Here is an 18226-nt window from a genome sequence, read left to right as displayed (position 1 = left end):
ATAGGGTCATATTTAACAATGTGTATTGTAATCATTAATAGGGTTGGCCTTTCACAGGGCATCACTTCAGAAGAGTGAAAAAGAGTAGCATGTTGCTAGTGGTTTTTCCCAAATTGAGTTTCCATGTAAATCATTATGTCAAGTGTGTCACTGAATCTATTATGTTCCATATTTACATTTCTAAAAGATAATTTGAAAGTAACCTACAAGTTTTTTAGTGGTTGCATAATCTTATGGATGCATGCATGATGAATAATGTTTTATGGGTTCACTAAGCTGTGAAAAGTTTTATTTATACATCTAGACGTAGATAACTGATTCACCCCCCCACCCAAGTTATTCTAAAGTATTTCAAAAGATAGTTGTCAGCAAGGTATTAAGAACTCTTCTTCCTATTTATGCAATTAGAGTTTTAGCTATTCAAGAGATGAGATGTGATCCAAAAAATGATATAACTTTGGATGCACTAGTGGTAAGGTTAACAAATTTTGAGTTGGATAAATTTGATAACTATCTCCTAGATCTCAGAACATAGAATCAACATTCAACACCAAGCTAACTCTTGGTAGAGAAAAAACAAAAGGAAAAAACCTAATAGTGAAGAAGAATTAGATGATGACATTGAAGGTATCAAAGCCTTGCTTGCAAGAAGTTTACCAAAAGACAAAGGTATATGTAAAGGAAAAACTCCATTGATTTTTTTCTCTTGTGAAGAAGTTGGTCACATTGTTGAAAGGTGTCCAAACAAGGGGAAAAAAAAGATGACACAAAACTCATCAAGTTCAAAAGCAAGAAAGATTTCAAGAGCTACACAACCTACAAAGACAAAGGTAATAAATCTAGCTATATTGCTAAAGATTATGATAGTGATAATGGAGATGAAATGGTATATATTTCTATTAAAGATGGTGAAGATGATGAGGATAATGAAAAAGATGGTACTTATTGTATATGAGCAATGTTAGTATGCTAATAGAAATCAAATTTAAATAAAGCTTCTACAAACTAAACAAAATTCATAAACTTCAAGATAGACTAAGATGAACTCTCAATTGAGAAAATGAGCCATTAATGGACTCTCTCAATGAGAAGCTCTCTTGTTGAGTGGCTTTGTCTAAATAGATAGGATGTATGCTCAAGCGTATGCTTCAAAAATGGCTTCAAATGGAGTTGGAATTTGGGTGTGAGTGTATGGTTTTGATGTAAAATGGCTTCTCAAAATGGCATTATGACTTTACTTCATTAATTGTGTTATTTTGCAAAGGGGAAGGATACAATTTATAGGCAAGAGGTTTGAGGGATTGAGGGCTAAGATGCAAATATGGGAAAAAGCTCATGGAGGGCTTAGATTGCATGAGAGGAGAGCACATGGATTGTGCTTCCTTACAACCAATCAAGGAGTGACACATGTCACATGGTGAGAGGATGGAGGAAAGGGAAAGTATGAGTCAACAAAGGAGGCTAAAGGGATAAAATATTCATAAAGACCCTTCATAAGTGCTTTGTAAGAACATTTATGACTTTGTGGGCTTTATAAAGTTTTGTGGTTGAAGATATTTGTGAGAGATACCATGAAATTCGAATTTGAGGGTTTAGGGAGGTTTTAAGCTTGCTTAGGGTTGTAAAAATGATTAGAGGAAGGGTTAGAGATGGCTTAGGACTAAGCAAGTGGATGGCAAGTGGATTGCAATTAATGAGGGTGGGTGAAGGAGGAGATATTTGTTAACTTTGGCTTGAGTTAGCAAGTCTTAACCCATGTTTAGGGAATGTGACAAGGTTAGGAGGGGATTAGGATTAGGGTTAAAGACATCTTCTAGAAGAGTCTAGGCTTTGGATGAGGATGAAGACTTTGTAGAAGAGTCTAGAACTTCCTAGGATAAGATTTTATGAAATAAATAAAGTTTTATTTATTTCAAGGGTTTGGGTTGAGGAGATATTTATTAAAATATTTTTAATAAACATGAGGATTAATATTTAATCTTGATTAAATATTTTGAGTTGGGATTAGGGGTAGGAAATGATGAAATTAGCCTTTAATCGAAATTAAAGAAGGATTAGAAGATTTTGGAAGACGTTATTGGTCTTAAGGAAATTGGCCAACTTTTGGAAAAAAAATAAATAAATTATTTATTTTGGAATTTTTGGTCAATTTATTAATTAAATAATTAATAAATAAGGAAATAATGTTTAAATAAGATTTAAACATTTTTGGGAGGGATTTCTTAATTAAATATTTTTAATTAAGATGAAGGGATTTAATGGCATAAAAATAAATAAATTAATTAAATAATTAATTAATTAATAAATGATGATGTCATCAGGAATTTTTTTGAAAATAAAAATACTTTATTTTCTAAAGGTTTTTTAGGTGTCTACATTTTGCCCCTCTTTGATGTGATGCCGCAAGTGGCATGACATCAAAGATAAGAAAATAAGATGCCCAAGGCTAGAGCAGAAGAGGAGAGAATGGACTGTGAGATGCCCCCTCAAGAAGGCGGTGGGGAGAGAAAGCGAGGCCCGACGACTTCTTGAAAAGTACAAGAATCTGAGATGAGCAAGAAGACTCAAATTTGCTTAAGAGAAGAGGTTTGGTTAGCTCAAACTCTCACTACGGGAGAATGATAAAGGGAGAATCAAAGGCACAAGAGGAAGCAAGCTTAAGATCTCAGGGATTGCAGAGGATGAAGGAGCGGAGCGCTATAAAAGGAATCTAGGATGGGGAGATGGATGAGGGGATTAAAAAAGCTAATGCAATAGGATTTCAAAGAGTCAGATTGGCGGAAGATGGGTTTCAGAGATCCCTAGGACTAGGATTGTGGATCTCGAAAGATGAGGCTTGGTGGATTGATTTGGATTGGTGGATCCCTAAGACTAGGATTGTGGATCCCTAAAGCTAAAGGTGAGGAGTGATTCAAAGAGATACTGATGCATAAGCTGGGGTAGGAGAGACGGATGTTGGAAATGGATGGGGGATAATTGAGATGAAGGAAAACCATTGAAGCTTTTTGAGCAGGGGGGATACTTCAAAGAGAAGTACCACCATGTAGTTGAGCACTAGATTTGCTATAGGACTGTTGGTTAATTGCCAAGGTTACCAAGAACATCAAGGTCGTGTCACCAACCATCCAGAGGACTGACAGACTGACTCAAAACAAACACACAAGGATTGCTCCAGCATCACACATGAAATGCAGAGGAAACAGTGTGGAACTGACACTGGGTAACCCACAAGCAAAAAAGAAACAAATGAAAGACTTGATCAAAAGCGTATGCTCAGAGTGCCCCATTCATAGCATACCATGATATGGAAGATCATGGAAACCTTGAGGAGGGAACAAAAAGATTGCTTGGAAAAGATACTTCAAGACCTAATAGGGAAGAGTCCAAATCAAAAGAAAGCGAAAATCCAAAATAGAATTGTTTGCCAACGAGATGGGTAGGACGAGGTACTAACGGACCAAGATCAGACATGAGGAAAGCTATATCCTGCAAGGACCTATCGGAGAGCACCTAAGCTGGTGGATTTGGATGAGTGATGCGTTTGGCAAGTTGAACTAAGAAAGATAACACTTTGGTGATAGGAAATCTAGCTAAAGGATGCATTGGAATAGCTAACCAAGATGTGCGATGGGTGCAAGATGCTGATCAAGGATGAACTGACACGAACGCTAGATAGATGCAATGGTACTAAGATAAAGAGGATGTACAAGCTGACAGACCAAGATATTTACAAGTGAGCTAATCAAGATATGGTACAAGCTAACGGACCAAGATAGTTACAAGCAGGCAAAAGCTCAGGATGATAGGATAGCGGGATGGTTTGATGTTGTGCAAGATGCGAAAGCTAAGGGTGGGGTGATAGGGAAAGATATGGATTTGGCAGGATGCATCCAATGATGATGAGAGATTTTTTGACCAAGGATAGCTAGAGGAGAAAGATGAGATGGCTGGATAGGATGGTAGATAGCTAGGATTATGATGGATATAAAGAGATGACATTGGGTTTGCATGAGGATAGCCTAGAGCTAGATACCAATGACAAGGGAGGATGGAAATGACAAGATCTCCAAGGAATATAGTGCCCCCAATCAGAAGATAACATGCGGAAGGAGGTCTTATGATGGATGTGATAGGATTGAAGCTAGGATGGAAAAAGCTGAAGGGGCTAGGGAGATGGATGATAGCTGAGATGATTGGCTGAAGCTGTATAAGATTAGTGGATGGTGTGAGATGGAAGCTGGAGGATGGAGGATAGGTGGATAGATTGGAAGATGGATTTGGATGTCAAGAGATGACCAAAAGCATGAGGGTGATAGGCTAAGCTAGGGATGGCAGGATTACGCATGACGCTTGTTTGCCAAGTTTTCATCATGGTACTTGTCCAAGGCACTTGAATTGCCAAGTTTTCACCAGTGGACGCTTTATTTTTCTTTTCTTTTTTGAATTTTTGACTTTGGACTTAGCTAGAATGATTTTGGCTTTCTTCAACTATTTTGGCTTTTTTGGGATTTTTCACTGGATGTTGGAATGTTCAATTTTGTTGCTAGCTGTTGGTACACCAGATGTGTGATTTATGCAATAGATCGGATCAGATGGGATTGATGGTAGGAGATGGAGGGATGAAAATGTTGGAAAGGAGCATGAGATGGGGATGCTTGCAAGAGCAACATTGGCACATGTTGGAACAGGTGTGAAAAGAGCATATGGGGGATAGATGGTAGATGCGGGTGTGATGGAGGATTTGTGGAAGCGTGCTTGGGGATATAGGCACCCAAGATGGAGTTAGGAGATGGGGGACATGAGTCACTAGATGGGGGATTAGCAATGGTGGATGCCATTATGCATTGGGTTTAAAAAAATTTCTTGGGGATCCACATGGTTTTGGATTTTCTTTTCATAGGCTTTTGCATTGTTTTGCATTCTTTGATTAGATTTTGCCTTTTTGGAGTATGTCTTTTAGAAAAGACATATGATTGCCTAGGATGTGGATTTTTAGCTTTATGCATTTTGAAGTTGGCATTTACATTGTTGCGGTAAGCTTTGGGAAGATGGTTAGGAGAAGCTTTGTGAGATGGATAGGATATGAAAGAGCATGTAGGGGGATGATGATGGATGATGTGCCCTGATATGTGCCTTTTTTGATCTTGCATAGAAATGGATGGAATAGGATTTTTATGATGGCTGATAGGAGGATGGAGGATGGTAGATTTTGGGACATAGGGACCCAAAATGGATTTAGCGGATGAAGGGGGGATATGGTAGGTTGTTTTGGGTTGCAAAGATGGTGGAGGGGGGATGACATAAGATTTCTTGAAGGAGTGATGGGAGGCTGGCATGGTGGGCTTGGAGATAGGCTTGGTTTGGGGGTGTGGTGTACCAACACCTTTAGATGGTGAGCCTTTGGATACATATCCAAGACCATGAAATCCTAGATTTTTTTGTGCAATAATAGGCTCTCTGATTCCTTGCTCTTGTGGTCCTAAACCTTGACCTTGATAATGCCATCGATTGAGCATTTGAACAGGCCGAGGAAACTTTTTGCTTGCAGAAAATGGTAGAAGTGATTTATTAGGTGTATTGCAATGGGGAGATACTGTTGTTAATTCTTCTACTGAGAGAGGGCCACCGTGGATGAATATAAGTGAACCAAGAGGGTAGATTATAGATGGTGGAATAGCTTGGATAGGTGGTAAGATGGAAGCATGGAGCGGGGGAGATGGAAGGATAGGATCTTGATGTAGCTGGTGGGATGACAAGATATCTTGTAGTGGAGGAGATATGGCTCGAGGTTTTGGAGATGGAGGAGATGGTGACTGCACTATGGATGGAAGACATGGTACGATGATATCTTCATTTATGCTTTGGGGGATGTCAACATGCTTTTGGGCAGGATTTTGATAGGATTGGTTTGGAGTGGATGGTGCGATAGGAGGTGAAGGGATGGATTCTTCAAAGGCAGTGGATGGATAAATGGGAGATTCAGTAGTGGAGATGGGTGAGTAGAAGATGGATGCATAAGGGTCATTATGAGAGATTTGGGAAATGCTTGGAGGCAATGTGGATAGGATTTGGAGGGATTTGACAGGTGGTGGGATTTTGATGCTTGCAGGAAGTGGAAGGATTTTAAGCAATTTGATGGATGGTATGGGGATGATAGCTATGGGAGATGGAGGTGATATTATAGATGGGGAAGCTTCATCACTGACTACTTCACATGGTTGGATTAGATGACATGGCTTATCGACTGTTGGAGGCAACTTTTCTTGTATTTCCTCTAGGAGATTCCTTGGAGACTCATGTGTCGAAGGTGGAGTTGGATTGACAGGAATAGCTAGTGTGATGGGGGTGGAAGATTGGAAGCTTGGTTGATGGGGTGATGGAGGGGAAGCTGGAATATTAGATGGCATGACTAGATAGTTTGGAATAACTCTTGGATTTTGGGGGATGCTTGGGGGAATGTTTCTAAGGCTTTCAATATACCCGTCATCGTCAACAAGATTTTCATCATCATTGGAATAGGAGGTGGCGAGAGCAAGGACAATGCGACCAAACACATCATGATAGGATTGGTACTTCATGCTTTGATGATGAGTTTGATGGGGATGGGGTCTTGGGTATGGATGAACACGAAAGCTCATGGTTGGATTTGGGTTAAGCACAGATTTTGGATTGGCTGATGAAAGATTTCCTAGGGAGAGTCAAAGCTGCATGACAGACCTAAGGAGGATTGGCTGGATATTTTTGGCTTTCCTGTGGATGGAAGACTTCAAGGGCATGCTATCAAAAAGTGAGAGTTTTGCTTTCCTATGTGCTGGATTGGTGGAGATTGTGTCAACCTAAGAATAGACTAATGATCCTATGGGCATGACACGAGATTGATCACTTGTGGATCCCAACCTTTAGCTCAAGGTGATGAGGGATAACAGGTGACAAAGCTAGATTACCCTAGACAAAGCTCTGTCAAAAGGATAACCATGGTGAGGCTGGTGGATTAGTCGGATTGATTGGATAACAAATTCTAGCAGAATGACAACAACTCTCTTAAAGGCTTGGGTGTGGTTTTAGATTGGGTTTCTAGCTGGCTAGGGGGGGATGATTTGGAGAGACTTTGGATTTGGGATTGTTCTAAAGCAAGGAACTAGATAGATTTGGTTGCAGCGGGGGAGCTTGGATGATTTTCTGATAAGGCAGTGACTACGCTAAGTATGCCTTGAGCTGGGAGATTTTTGCTTTTTTGGGATTTTGACCAAAGTTGGCAAACATTCATTCAAAAGCTATGAACAAATAAGCAAAAAAAAGTTTTGAGCAAGCACGTCAAACACACCAACATCCTAGGAAGCTTTCTACAAGGATGAAATTTGTTATAGCTAGGGAGTCCTCGATATATGCAAGGTACGTGAGGCCCAAATCCATAGATGAAACCAAAAATATGTCACACAGCCGAGAGGAGCGGTAACCCACTTCTTCTCTTTCACTTCTCAAGGGTATAAAGTTCCTTGAGGCTTAGCCCGAGTGACAAAATTTTGATCCCAAGAGAGATGTCTTTGGATTCACCTCCCGATCTTTATACTCCGTCGGAACACTAGAGTTGAGGTCGTCCCAAGGGGTGATGAAATCCCCAAGCAGGCCTCCTAAAAAGTGTAAAACAAGACCACATACATGATCTTGGGCTTTAAAAGACACGCGTTCATTCCAATTGATGATTTAAATTTTGTAAGCTATGATTGAAGACACTTGTGATTATGGCATACAATGTTCATTCCAATTTGACAGCGTCATTAGCATAATGAAAGTTGAGAGATCGTCAACATAAGAAATTCGAGCGCCATTGAAAATGCGTCAAAACCATGTGATGTTCATTGATTTTTAGGCATTCAAGATTGAGTGTGAGTTTATTTTAAGCCCAAAACAAAGATGTGTGAAACTCGATTGCCAAGCACGCGCTCGGAGGCCCTCCACGTCATTAGTTGTTTAATTTTAGTGCCCAAACTTGAAGTGTGATCAATTTAATCTAGAGTTTTGGTCATTTAAAATTTTTGATAAAGTTAAAGCAAACGTTCAAAGACCAAGTGAGTGAGTTAGATTGTGGAACATTTAACACCTTTTTCAAGTAGACCCATCCCCATAAATGGTGCTGAGATTGCAACCAATGGTTGAATTGATGGGTGATTAGAAAAGAGGTGAGTCCAAGGAACTACTCAAATTGATTTTTGCAAATTTGTATTCAACTTAACAAAGTCTCTTAAATATCCAAAAATCAAACTTTACCTAAATTGCATGTGGAAAAGAGATTTGTTTTGTTCAATTTTAGAAGCTCCAAATGAAGTGTTTGATATTGCAATGGTTAATTGATCCTTGGCATTCAAGATTGGATTTGTTGTTTTAATCATGCATTCAAGGAAAATTTGATTTTAATCCATGGCATTTAAGAGTGTGTTTAGCAACATGCATTCAAAGACAAGTGATTAAACATTCAAATTTTTTTTCCTTTGAGCATTCAAGATTGAGATTTTGTGTATTGTTTTAAGAACTTTGAAGTGCTTTGTTTTAACCTTAGATCATTCAAGATTGTTTTGGACTCAAAAGTGAAAATGACTCTTTGGACTTTGCTTTTCATTCAAGATTTTGTGTTCTAGTTTGCATGTTTTAAGCCCAAAAATGATATTCCTAGATTGTTTTGATGCATGAAAAACCTAAGAAACATTCAAAATTTTGCAACAATACATTTGTTTGGAACAAATAACAAAAGTTTTAGGACTCTTAGTTTTCATGAGATTTTTAAAAGAACTTTAAAATATTTTCAAATGAGGTTCATTTTATCCTTGATTGATGCTTTGAGTTTGATTTAGATTTTAGTGTGCACTTAGTGTTGATTTTGAACCTTTTGAAATGGAAACTTGAAGTTCTTTTTAAATTCTCAAAAATGAAGTGTTCCTAACTTTGCATGAATGCATCTAAAACCTTGATGTTGCAAGGATGCAAATGATTAGATTGGTTTAGTTTCACTTGTTAAAAGATTTTTTCTTTTTTGCAAATTTTTAATTTTTTAATGGATTTAATATGATTTGGGGGTTCATTTTAAGCACTAAAAAGAAGTGTGTATGATTTTTCTTCCTTAAAAAAAAAATGGCCAAGATCTCCCACAAGAAGAAGAAGAAGAAGTAGATGGAATAAGAAGAATATAGACAAGAAGAGGAAGAAGAATTCCAAGTGCTTTGTCCACCTATAAGCTTGAAAAATCTGCAAATACTATGAGATAGACTATGAGTTCCTTTGTCTTCTTCATGCTCATGTGGACCTACAAAACCAATTTATACAATCCTACCAATCACAAAAACAAGAAAAATTAGCCAAAATCAGCAAATGACATACAAAACTTGACTAAAAAAGCTAATGAAGATGACCCATGCGGGGTCCCACCAGGCGTGCCAAAATGTATATGAACAATGTTAGTATGCTAATAGAAACCAAATTTAAATAAAGCTTCTACAAACTAAACAAAATTCATAAACTTCAAGATAGACTAAGATGAACTCTCAATTGAGAAAATGAGCCATTAATGGACTCTCTCAATGAGAAGCTCTCTTGTTGAGTGGCTTTGTCTAAATAGATAGGATGTATGCTCAAGCTTATGCTTCAAAAATGGCTTCAAATGGAATTGGAATTTGGGTGTGAGTGTATGGTTTTGATGTAAAATGGCTTCTCAAAATGGCATTATGACTTTACTTCATGAATTGTGTTATTTTGCAAAGGGGAAGGATCCAATTTATAGGCAAGAGGCTTGAGGGATTGAGGGCTAAGATGAAAGGATGGGAAAAAGCTCATGGAGGGCTTAGATTGCATGAGAGGAGAGCACATGGATTGTGCTTCCTTACAACCAATCAAAGAGTGACACATGTCACATGGTGAGAGGATGGAGGAAAGGGGAAGGATGAATCAACAAAGGAGGCTCAAGGGATAAAATCTTCATAAAGACCCTTCATAAGTGCTTTGTAAGAACATTTATGACTTTGTGGGCTTTATAAAGTTTTGTGGTTGAAGATATTTGTGAGAGATACCATGAAATTCGAATTTGAGGGTTTAGGGAGGTTTTAAGCTTGCTTAGGGTTGTAAAAATGATTAGAGGAAGGGTTAGAGATGGCTTAGGACTAGGCAAGTGGATGGCAAGTGGATTGCAATTAATGAGGGTGGGTGAAGGAGGAGATATTTTTTAACTTTGGCTTGAGTTAGCAAGTCTTAACCCATGTTTAGGGAATGTGACAAGGTTAGGAGGGGATTAGGATTAGGGTTAAAGACATCTTCTAGAAGAGTCTAGGCTTTGGATGAGGATGAAGACTTTGTAGAAGAGTCTAGAACTTCCTAGGATAAGATTTTATGAAATAAATAAAGTTTTATTTATTTCAAGGGTTTGGGTTGAGGAGATATTTATTAAAATATTTTTAATAAACATGAGGATTAATATTTAATCTTGATTAAATATTTTGAGTTGGGATTAGGGGTAGAAAATGATGAGATTAGCCTTTAATCGAAATTAAAGAAGGATTAGAAGATTTTGGAAGAGGTTATTGGTCTTAAGAAAATTGGCCAACTTTTGGGGAAAAAATAAATTAATTATTTATTTTGGGATTTTTTGGTCAATTTATTAATTAAATAATTAATAAATAAGGAAATAATGTTTAAATAAGATTTAAACATTTTTAGGAGGGATTTCTTAATTAAATATTTTTAATTAAGAAAAAGGAATTTGATGGCATAAAAATAAATTAATTAATTAAATAATTAGTTAACTAATAAATGATGATGTCATCAGGAATTTTTTAGAAAATAAAAATACTTTATTTTCTAAAGGTTTTTTAGGTGTCTACACTTATCTCTCATGTTAGCAAGAATGACAAGTGTATAATAGATAGCACGATTGTGCTCATCACATGACTAGTGATACAACTATGTTTGAACACTTGTAGTACTATGACAGTGGAAGAGTTAAATTTGGATATGATGAACCATGTTATGTGAAGGGAAAAGGATGAATTGCATTAACTAATGAACTCAAATGTGGCAATTCTTACTGGGTTGAAGGACTGAGACACAGTCTTCTAAGTGTGGCAAATCTAAACACCATTATATACAAGGTAAAATTCATGAATGGGAAGGCTAGGTTACTGAATGGTAAAGGAAACCTAGTTGGAACCATTAATCAAATAAAAGGTAATCTATTTTATCTAGATCTCGCTGAAATTTCATTCTTTTTGGCACAAGTAGAGGAAATTTGGCCATATGCAAACAATGTCAAATTGGAAAGAACAAACTTTTATAATCTAGTTACTATAAGTAAGAAAAAAAGAGTAATAGGTATTCCAAATATGAAGAAACCTTAAATGGCCATATGCAAACAATGTCAAATTGGAAAGATGGGTAAAACTAGCTTGTAAGAATTATAATACTAAAGAAGTCTTGGAACTAGTTCATACAGATCTTTGTGGACCAATATTTGTAGAAAGCTATAGTGGAGATAAATATTTCATTTTGTTTGTTATTGATTAGTCTACGATGATGACAGTAATGTACTTGAAAGATAAATCTAAATCTTTTCAAAAGTTCAAGTGGTATCTGGCTAGAGTTGAAAAATAAATAGGAAATAATTTAAATTCCTAAGGGCAAACAGAGGAGGAGAATTCATCTCAAATAAATTTAATGAATTCTAAAATAAAAGAGGAATCAAAAGATAGGTATCTACACCTAGTACACCTCAAGAGAATGACATAGAAGAAAGAAGAAATAGATCCATCATGGATTGTGCAAGGACATTGATGTTAGAGAAAAATGTTGCACCCAAATACTGGAAAGAAGCTATCAGCACAACAATTCATATCTTGAACCGAGTTCAACTAAAGAAAGGTATAGATCAAACACCTTATAAATTATGGTATGGCTATAAACCTAATGTCTGTTATTTCAAAGTATTTGGAAGCAACTATTATATCTTAAAAGAGACAATGAAAGGAAAGTTTGATGTGAAAATTGATGAAGGCATATTCCTAGGGTATTCTAACAAGAGAAAATCATATAAATGTTTGAATCTTTCTACTCACAAGATTATAGAAAGTGCATATGTAAAAATTGATGATTTTGCATAAAAGAGTGAAGAACAAAGTAGCAAGAAACCTAAAAACTACAGCAACTTTGTTTAGTTTGAACCTAATACTTTACCAAAGATACAAACAAATGTGATTGGTAAACAATAGATTGCTCCACCCAAATAGGTTATACTATCTAATTCACCTAAGTCTACAGTATAAATTGAGTTGCAGCTAGTGCAACCCAAGTTGCAGTCAAGGAAACTTGAGTTAGAAATAATTTGAACTGAATCCTAAACATTGGAACCCAAGTCACAGACTATGGGAACTGAGTCTCAGACAGTGGGAACTAAGCAGAGTACAAAAATTCATAGAACCTTTGAGCAAACAAGCCCAGAATCTAGAAACAAGGAACCTATACATGCTAGATATGCCAAAAGCTATCATGCACCTAAGAAAATAATTAGAGATCCAACAAGGAGTGCAATGAAAAGGAGAAAACTAAAAGGTACATGTTTTCTTATTGAGTTTGAACCTAGAATAGTTAAAGATGCATTAAATAAGGAAAGTTTGAATGAGGCAATGAATGAAGAGATTAAACAAATCAAAAGGAACAATACTTGGACTCTTGTTCCTAGACTTATCATGCCCACATTTACAAGACCAAAAGCAAAAAAATTTTCCTTTTACAACATTTAAGTTATACATCAAGATTTTCAATGACTATGATAATCAGATAAGACATTCATACTGACATAGGTTAATGTTAACTTAAGGAGTCACAAAATGACCTAAGCATGTTGCAACCAACTTAACACAGAGTTAGATGATTATAATACATGCATACTCGGTTTAATTAACTGTTATGTTCAACAGGTGTTCTGTGCAGTTACATATTAAATCTCAAAATGAAAGTGATCTCTAAAATGGATTGTTTATCATAAAGTAATTCACTTATTAGTATTAGGCTACTTAGACTTTCCAACTAGGTCATAGGTATCATGATGATAAGTAGTTGCATTTTATTGGTACCTTTAGGATATAGTTGATGAATGGTATGAACCTAGCTTGATGATGATGTCAGAAGATATGTTTCACCAAAAAATAACTTTGACAGGAATTCTATTACATTATTTAGGGTTTGGGTGATGACTAGGTAGTAATAGCTTTTAGGGAAATAGATTTTCCCACAAGATCTCGTTGAGTAAGCATTGATATTACTTCCAATTTCATGACCTAGTTTGGTTAAATGTCGGATGCCCAATCTTCCCACAATATCGATTCACAACTTAAAATAGAGATGTAAAAATGTTGGATAAGCATGTTCGTTCACTATGTGTATATGTACTTTCCAATATGTATGAATCAACCTCAATTCGTTGCTTATATTTTATTTATTTATTTATTTTTATATTATAATAATAATTAATATTTAAATTCCAATTTATAAGAAAACTTCTTTGCATTCATATTTAAAGTTAGGTGATGTTATTCGTAGATTATTATAATATGTTTTTATTTTTATTTTGTACTATTAAATGTTCTTATATGGAAATTTAATTATGGTACCCATTTAAGTAATGATACTCAAATATTTAGGCCATAACACTATGCAACAAATATTTCCCTTCTAATTCTTAATTACTCACTAACTCATTACATTGAATATTACCCATACTTCACATCTTATTAACTAATCAATTAATGCCTACAAACTAAATTCTTAGAATCATTTACCATTTGAGTAATACTCCCTTACTTCCTAATGACACATAACTAAATTACTAAGTAAATTTTAAAATTAAAAAAAATTATCATTTACTCATCAAGTCCATACTAACACTAACTAAGATACCTCTTATATATAATTTCTTTCTAACCTAGTTTATTCTATTGTTTCCACCTAATCTACTTTCTAATTACTCTATACTTACTTATTAGTCCCTGCCTTTAGCAGGGAACTTATGTTTTTTTTTACCCCCCCCAATTAAAATTTATGGCTTGGAGCATTCACATATTATAAAGTTTAAGTGAAAATATTAAAAAAATCTATTTATCAAATGAGAAATCTCGATTTTCTATTGGTTGAGTATATTTTGCTGGGGTTTTTATGATTTTTTGATTTTCTAAAAATTGTCACAGGCATAAACAGCTGTCCATAGCAAATAAATAAACAATTGTTCGTCATTAATGTTATCAAGCCATGTCTTGTCATCAAATTCCCCCATGAAAAATTGAAGTCACCAATTAGAGTTCGAGCTCAAATATTGGCATGGCAGGGTTCAGGATTTGCGGAATTCTTGTTATTTTTGCTCTGCATTTTCGACAGCCGAGCATCATCAGTTCCACTCGCGGAAAAGTCACAATGGATTGTGGATGGGCAAAGCGGCGTGAGAGTAAAGCTGGCGTGCGTGAATTAAATATTGCACCTTGAGCACATGGTCACAGAGGGGCTGATTCAGCAGCCGTTGAGTTGCATTGCAAGCACGGTGGTGATTTTTCAGAATGTAACTGTGAAAAAGAATAATGGGTCCAACTCTCCCACTCCCCTGCAGCCGCTAAAGCACAAGAAGAAAGGCCTTTAAGGAAGCTAATATTGCAAATTCCAACGCCCACGTTTCGCTTGGAGATTTTTCTCATGAATGACTTCCAATTCCATAGCGTGAAATATTTTAAAGGGCACCAACAAATATATAATTTTGGACCTGTCCGGGCCTCATTTGATGGCTACAGTTTGTAAGGAATGGAATAATGTTTCTTTGTCTTATATAATTGTCTGCGATCAAATGCATTTCTCCAAATAATCCTTCTAACAATTCATTTTTTATCACCTTAAATTCCCTAAAGGCAGGGACTCCGGCTCGCAAAGAGCTCTTGTTTATAATTCAATATTCTTACTGCAAACTACTAACTTATAACCTTTTTTGCAATAATATATTCCTAAACATTATTACTCATCCCCCTTGATAACATAACATACCCCACTTAATGATGTCTAGGGACCTACCTGCACACAAAATTGCACCATATTCTAAGTTGCCTAGAGAACTAGATGGGCACCTTTCTTGTCTTCCAAGTGGAGGTGACTTTAACACCAATTTATGATTGACTTGACCACATTTGATGGGACTCCAGCATGCCAACCAAAGGTCCTTTCCTAGGTGGGCGGCCTTGTAGATGGTACATGAGTATTGATTTCCTGACTTGAGTCAGGTTGAATCAGCGCTGAAAGTGTGGGAGGGGAAGGATGGGTATGTGGGTCCCTCTTTCCTCCCTCTTTCCCATTCCACTTCCTCGCATTTTGCACTCAAATGGTCGGCTTTGCTTAATAGGTCAGCGAGCCCCTTTAATTTGCTTGTCATTTTTATTAGTCCCTGCCTATCTATAGGCAGGGAACTAATGTTTTTAGTTCTCTACATTCAATTAATTTTACAATAAAAATCATTCAAACACTAAAGTTTAAAGACACATATATGTTTATTTATTTTTAAATTAATTTCTCAACTTTAATTTCTATTTTTTGATTGGCTGCTACTAATTTTGCTAGGGGTTTAATTTTTTTTCCAGTTCAAAAAATAACAATAATTTATTTCTGAAAATTTCTGGCATACATTCCTTCTTTCTGGAATGTTCAGTTTGATAAACTCAAAAATTTAAAATTGACGACATTGTTACCCAGCTGAGACTGGGTAATGTGTTGGTATGTGTTATTCATCTGGCTTGCTTGATTTCAACACCATGAGGGGCTATAAGTTTGAGATGTAGAAGGCAATGGAAGGAGACCAAACTTTTGAATGCTTGCAAAAGGATTCATTACTCTTTCTCATCTCCTCTGCAACCTCTATACTCTGAACTGCTCAGATAATCTCAATTTTCTCATTTCTATCTAAGGCCTCAAAGTCCTCTACCTTCTGTAGAGTAATTTGTAGTTTTTCTAGGGTGCTCATGTTGTGCATACGAACAACATGCACTTCTCCAGTTCGTCCACTGATCCCCTCAACTTCTCCCTTTTACTCTCCTTCTCCTTTTCCATTTTCCTCCCCTTTCTACTGATGGTCGAGGGTGGAGGGAAATTTAGGTTCTGCAGAGTAGATTCGACAAAATTTGCAGTGCCCAAAAAAGCATTAATAGAATGCACAAACAAACAAAGCAGATTCAAACAAAAAGCAATGGAGTCAAATCGAGGATTACGTCTGAGCATATCTCTGGTTCTCATATCTGTGCTACACTATTATTGTGTTTTCCTTGTCAGTGTGTGGAAACTTGATAAATCATCATTCTTGGCTTGTTAATTGTAGTGAATGCTTTGGAGTAATGATGGTGATAAGGACGAAGATGTAGATGGGAAATCACAAACTTGAAACTCTTTAATCTTACTGATGCGATGTTTATCCTTTTGTTAAAATTTGCCTTTGGCTGCAGATATGGAGAGATTAAGGGGAGCCCCAAATAGGTACTACTGAGACTATCTTTCATTACTTCTATTGTGGCTTCCAGTAATTTGAATAGCATAAACACCAGTCCTCATTGACCTATCAAGATTGAGTTCCAATTCCACTCAAATAAGTGTGTTCATTGGGACAGATGCAGGAGAGACAAAGGCCAAGAGGACCATCAGATCCAAAGCCTTCTAATAATTCAGATACGCTCTAACTTGTTGGGCCTTGATTGTTTGCTCAACCATAGGCGGCTTAATAAGCTCTAAAGTGGAGGACTGAACATGAATCATGCTGCATTATGCCTCCCTCAAAATTCAAAAGCGTTCAACACCACTGCAACCACTGGATGATAAAGTCTAAAGATCGATTGTTCTTTGGCTACCCCTGGCCAAGGTGCCTCTCCATTAGATGTTTTCAAAACCAAAAACTTTTGGTAGAAGGGATAAGATAACTATGAAATAAATGCATTGTCAGAGCGTCAGACTTCAGTGACTTTGTTTTCAATAGTTGCCTCGAGAAAAGGCGGTGATAAAGCCACCTGCCGCACACTTGTACAATGGACAATTATATGCCCTCTAAATTAATAATTTTTGACACGTAAAGATACAATGACGTTTTATGATCAAGTTGTTTAAACAATAGTTTAATTTTTTACTTAAATAGATTCAGATTTGCTGAGGCAAACTAATAAACTTTCAATAAAAAATCTTATTAATTACATGTCCAAATGGCAGAATTATTTGTTCCAATCAAAGACCAAATTAAGGTATCTCATATTACTTTCCCAAAGAGCAGCTAGAATTCTCTCCATCCCAATATATTATACATCAACCCAATATTTGTTGACAAAATAATAATTGAAGAAGCTAAATATTTATTATATTTATTATTTTCAGATTTATAACTTCACATGATTGAAACTTCTATAATAACAATTAAAATACTATTAACTATGTCTACTTTTTACTTTACAACTACTAATACCAAACGGTATTTTTATTAAGTTTAAAAAATAATTTATCCGAATTAATTTTATAAAGAGTTTATTATAGGTGAACATTTTGTTTGGATAATCATATTTAATTTTTATACTATTGTATGTTTCACTGTTCTACTACATATTGTAGTTATTAGTTAAACATTATATGTTTTTTTTAATGTTACTAATAATTATATTACTGATATTTATATTTAAAAATCACTAAATAGGTTGAACAATGAGAAATAAAAAAATAAAAAATTAGGTTTAATGAAATTATTCGTTTTTCTTTAAAATTTAATTCTTATTTTTTAAATTAAAACTTATCAAAAATTTAATAAATTTTAGAAGTGCATAATTTTACAATATAGAAGTGCTTGATATAGACTCTTGTCTAACATGTTATTTTCAGCTTGTTCTATATAGTGAAACATCCAATACAATAGTAAACATTTCAATAATTACCTCCTCTTACATTACAATCTTGTCATTAAAGTTATATCAAGCTTAAAGGTCCCCATATTACCCCCTCTCATTATTCCCCACCCTTCATAAGACAGGGACTCCAGCTCGACCAGAGCTCTTGTTTTGTTTATTATTTTATAGTCGTATGCCCTTTTCCACAACCTAGTCATCCCTTACTTGGGATTTGTTTAATTTAATATATATATTTTTTAATTGGTAGTGTCCTATCCCATGTCATTTTCAAACTAACATTTATTATTATGAAG

General features: G+C 35.7%; 1 long non-coding RNA gene across 1 annotated transcript; it reads left to right on the top strand.

Annotated features, from left to right (window-relative positions):
* Positions 1–15299: 15299 nt before the first annotated feature.
* On the top strand, positions 15300–16952 carry LOC149568819 (uncharacterized). Its single transcript, XR_016361707.1, has 3 exons — positions 15300–15409; positions 16500–16530; positions 16662–16952. It is a non-coding gene; the product is annotated as an uncharacterized LOC149568819 (long non-coding RNA).
* The last annotated feature ends 1274 nt before the right edge of the window (positions 16953–18226 follow it).

The sequence above is a fragment of the Cupressus sempervirens genome, chromosome 3, assembly GCF_028749045.1.
Source record: "Cupressus sempervirens isolate cs-2001-9-10 chromosome 3, ASM2874904v1, whole genome shotgun sequence".
Classification (NCBI taxonomy): domain Eukaryota; kingdom Viridiplantae; phylum Streptophyta; class Pinopsida; order Cupressales; family Cupressaceae; genus Cupressus; species Cupressus sempervirens.
This window is presented reverse-complemented; position numbering and strand designations above follow the sequence as displayed.